Here is a 5000-nt window from a genome sequence, read left to right on the forward strand (position 1 = left end):
GGCAAATGCTTTCGCAGTAGTTAGTCTTCAATAAATCCAAGAATTTCACCTCTGACAATTGAATACTGATGCCCCCGACCGTCCCTATTAATCATTACGATGGTCCTAGAAACCAACAAAATAGAACCAAACGTCCTATTCCATTATTCCATGCTAATATATTCGAGCAATACGCCTGCTTTGAACACTCTAATTTTTTCAAAGTAAAAGTCCTGGTTCGCCGCCAAGCCACAAGGACTTGGGGTTAGCCAGAAGGAAAGGCCCGGGTGCATTCCAGTACACGAAAAAATCGGACCGGCCACCCAGGCCCAAAGTTCAACTACGAGCTTTTTAACTGCAACAACTTTAATATACGCTATTGGAGCTGGAATTACCGCGGCTGCTGGCACCAGACTTGCCCTCCAATTGTTCCTCGTTAAGGTATTTACATTGTACTCATTCCAATTACAAGACCCGAATGGGCCCTGTATCGTTATTTATTGTCACTACCTCCCTGTGTCAGGATTGGGTAATTTGCGCGCCTGCTGCCTTCCTTGGATGTGGTAGCCGTTTCTCAGGCTCCCTCTCCGGAATCGAACCCTTATTCCCCGTTACCCGTTGAAACCATGGTAGGCCACTATCCTACCATCGAAAGTTGATAGGGCAGAAATTTGAATGAACCATCGCCAGCACAAGGCCATGCGATTCGAAAAGTTATTATGAATCATCAAAAAGTCCGAAGACATTGATTTTTTATCTAATAAATACATCTCTTCCAAGAGGTCGAGATTTTAAGCATGTATTAGCTCTAGAATTACCACAGTTATACCATGTAGTAAAGGAACTATCAAATAAACGATAACTGATTTAATGAGCCATTCGCAGTTTCACTGTATAAATTGCTTATACTTAGACATGCATGGCTTAATCTTTGAGACAAGCATATGACTACTGGCAGGATCAACCAGATAACTATCTTGAAAGTATGTTCTCCGAGGGGTTGTCGAAGACTAGCCTCAACACCCCCCCAGAAAACACCCTCGTAGATATTGAATGTTAACTCGTTGAAACAACGAATTAAGCACAGATCACAAGGAAAGAAAAACAATTACCTTGTCTCTCTCTCCTCTGCCCGCAAAAGCAGACACCACCAGGCAGAAATTCACCCAGCAGCAGCCCACCCTGCAAGCACTAAGTTCTCTAATCACTTAATTCTTGCCATAGCACTCTTTGAGTTCCTCATGCAGAGAGTCCACCAAACACTGTCCCGGTGTTTCACAGAACAAAGGTTTGATATCACCCGCAAGAGAGGAGGTTACACTAGACAAATCACAGTCAAAACGAATAAACGTAGCAGACCGGCTATCTGTCCAGGCATTCCCCCAAATTAGAATTCTTTGAAATAGATTGCTATCAGCTAGTAATCCACCAAATCCTTCTCTGCTCACCCATGGAATCGCAAGATGTCCAGGATGAGACTGTTCAGGCGTCCGCAGCTTCCCCTTTGCAAGAACAAAGGTTACGCCGCTTCGCCCATGTCAAGCTCGCTGTATAGGGACTGAGCAGATCTGACGATCACCCAGCGACCCTCTCCACCGATTGACGAGGCCATATTCAAGCACAAGCTCTACTCGAGCTCGTTTCCGAACTCTTTCAAACTTCACTTTCAACTGCTTTCGCATGAAGTACCCCCGGACCGAGCTTGCTCTTCGGCCTGGCTCGAAAAGTAGCCAAAGGGCCCGGCATCTGGCATCTGCAGTCCACTTTGAACAGCTCGAGGCCTCCCCGTCCTGCTCCAGCAGCAACACGCGAGCCTCAGGCCCAGATCCGGCCCTCGAAATCCCAGGGTCGCCCGACACTTTGCGAGCCTCCCACAGGTGCTGTCCCCAGAAACGCCCGCACAACCACGCCCTTAACTATGGCTTTGGGCCCCGGCACTCGGCACTCGGCTGCGAAAAATAAAACGTGTGCCGTCGCACGTGGTCACATGGCCGCCCGCGCACTCCGCACGTCGCCCCGCCCCCGGATTTCCGCCCATGACTCGCATGACTCGCGGGTAAACCCGCCCGCCGCACATCATTACCCAAAACGGACACTTAAGTACCCGTCACAGGTGACACAGTGACTCACGACTCACGTCCCCCGCACGCAAAAACTCCAGCCCCAAGGGCGAGCCCTCGGAACCCCGTAACACTTCCGAACCTAAAATCGGGTTTGGGGTTTCTGAATTTTCGCTTCACGATCCGCAACTAAAAACACCACCCTGCCATACAAATATCGCCCGTACCGGCCACCCTACCCCGCAAAGTGCACCATTTCCGCCGCAGATCATCCGCTTCCGCGCCCCGGCAACTTCTCGGTCTTGCATCCCCCATCTTCCCAGCCACCATTTTACCAATCCCGGTATTCTCCCGCCCACTTTCCCCACTCCGAACACTTGTCCGATTTCTCGTACTTCAAAATTGATGTTTAGGTACCATATCACTACCTTCCACCATACTAACAACACACATCCATACACTCAACATATACTCCCACAGAATAAACAAACACAACCTCCGCAATCCGCCAACCATTACCAACGGAAATTACCGGATATTGTACAACTATTTCTAGACCAGTGTGGGTATTTCCGCCGCAGGGCCCGGAGCACCCGAAACGGCCATGTCACCACCCCAAATCGCCGATTCCACCCCCGGGGACCCCGCCAACCGCCCCGTTTCTCAGCTCCAACGAATCGAGCCGTCCGAACTCCATCCACTGCCACCATAAAAACCCACACCTGCCATACAAACTTCCGACCCTACCCCCCCAGCCCGACACCACACCACCCTATTTTCCACCATCCACACCCCCCATACACCAACTTTTGCCAGTGGTTTTCGAAACTACCCTGCAAACCACCCCCACACACACCCTAACACCCCCCGGTTGCCATACAAAAAGTTTCCCAAAAGTGTTCCTGAAGTTGTTTTGCCGGTCGTCTTTTCTGACTCCTCCCGTGACTGCTCCCGGGCCCTTGCCTCTGACTTCTTCTGTGTGTGACCGCTCCCGGGCCTTGTCACTAGCCACGCCCCTTCCCACAGCACCGACCTACCCAGGCTTGGTCCTACATACCCTTTTTTTTTTTACGATCTTTCGGTTGCGGCCATATCCACAAGAAAGCACCGTTTCCCGTCCGATCAACTGTAGTTAAGCTTGTGAGAGCCTGACCGAGTAGTGTAGTGGGTGACCATACGCGAAACTCAGGTGCTGCAATCTCTTTTTTTTTTATTTTTTTTGCCAAAATCCCAGATTTCCCCAGAACAGCCCGCACCAGGGTTCGAATCCAGGCCAGATTAATTTTTTGTACGGGCGAGATCATGAAAAAGACATGTGACATATATCGCCACCTACGTGACATACTGTATTTTTTTTGGTTTTTCGCCACAAACAAAGACTGAAAGAGTGAAAATTTTCAACGTCGACGTCGACGTCGGTTTTGGGCCATCGCAAAGAGCCTCCAAATGGGTATTTCCAAGACCTGGGGAGACCAAAAGTGGTCCGATTTCAACACAACTGGTTCACACACCACCATAACAGACCCCGACAAGAACAATTGACCACCTTACAGTGCACCAACACGCACCCCCAGAGAGAAATCAGCACCCGAAGCACGCAGACATCGACTAATGCAAGAGTGACAAGAATGGATGATCCCGCCTCAAGAGGGATGGAAGGTACATCAAGCAATGAAGAAACAGACCAATTGACCTCCGCAGATTACGCAGGTACAACAATCATGGCTATATCTCTAGAACTCGTCAAGATGTCTCCAGGATCACTACTTTTTGGCATCAAAAGTTGATGAGATCGAGCAAGTAACAAGACAAAGCGACAACTAAAACAAGACAATACACCACAATACAATACAAGAACAACTACAGCTTCCACTCCCACAGCTCAAAACCTCAGAATACTAAACCACATCCCCCAAAAAAACAAACCAACACTCTCTTGCACTTTACAACAAATCCTTATACACATAAACCCAACAACCTCTTTTGTAGCCGCCTCTTACATCAGCATTCATCAGCATTTGTAATCCAATCTCCAATCTCCAATCTCCAATCCCAATCCCAAACCCTAACTCTAACTCTATCTTGCATGCCACCCTCGTTCCACACTTTCTCACCACTCCTCCCACAGTTTCCCACCACCACCCATTGAAACCACCGTAGCAGACGCACGCATGCATCGGAAAAACTCGTCTTTTTCGCCGCACGCAAAATGCGCGAATTAAAAAAGCGAAAAAAAAGAAAAACTTTTTCATCGTAAACAAACAACTTTTCTTCTTCTCGCTTCTTTCGCCTTCCAATTCCCCTCTTCCAAGTTTTCCATATATAAACCAGCCTCTTCCAAAACCATCCCCCTTGTCTTCCCAATTCCCAATGCCACCAACAGGAGATGCCCGTGTGGGTATTCTCTGGTTATCGTCCCAAGGCAAAGAGGCAGCAGAGCAGCAGAGCAGAGCAACAGTGCAACAGTGCAAAGTGCAAAGTGCAGCAGTACATACTAACAAAATACAACAATTCAAACCAACCACCGCAAATACATACCCCTCCCCCCATTGACAACCACACCACCGTGTTCCCCGCAAAATTCTACACACATCCCATATCTCCCAAATTTTTCACTTTTTCCACCATTTCCCGCCCCCCAGCACTACCACAATACCACCTACCCGCCCATCCATATCACTCCCACACCACCCATGTCACCACCCCCTCACTCGTCACATGACACTCCACACGTACTCCACTCCGGCACCCCGCACTCCCCCCTGAATCACCCCATGACTCACCCCGCACTCCACGACTCACCCGCCCTGAATCACCCCCATACGCTCAAACACCGCTCAAACACCGCTCCACCCCTCCACCTCACCCTTGGCACGAATACCCAGAGATACCACACGTGCTCTCCTTCGTAGATGTAGATGTAGGACCAGACGTAGCATACCCCCTCCAGCTCCCTCCCCC

At 49.5% G+C, this 5000-nt stretch overlaps 2 non-coding genes across 2 annotated transcripts in view; one reads left to right on the forward strand and one right to left on the reverse strand.

The window, feature by feature from the left end:
- The window catches only part of RDN18-1.3, a 1800-nt gene extending 850 nt beyond the window's left edge, over positions 1-950 (reverse strand). The window contains exon 1 of the ribosomal RNA XR_010605605.1: positions 1-950. This exon is cut by the window's left edge and continues 850 nt beyond it. This is a non-coding gene — a ribosomal RNA (18S ribosomal RNA).
- A 2169-nt stretch (positions 951-3119) lies between these two features.
- RDN5-1.3 lies at positions 3120-3240 on the forward strand. Its single transcript, XR_010605606.1, has one exon. It is a non-coding gene; the product is annotated as a 5S ribosomal RNA (ribosomal RNA).
- The last annotated feature ends 1760 nt before the right edge of the window (positions 3241-5000 follow it).

This window comes from Nakaseomyces glabratus, chromosome L (assembly GCF_010111755.1).
Source record: "Nakaseomyces glabratus chromosome L, complete sequence".
Taxonomy (NCBI): domain Eukaryota; kingdom Fungi; phylum Ascomycota; class Saccharomycetes; order Saccharomycetales; family Saccharomycetaceae; genus Nakaseomyces; species Nakaseomyces glabratus.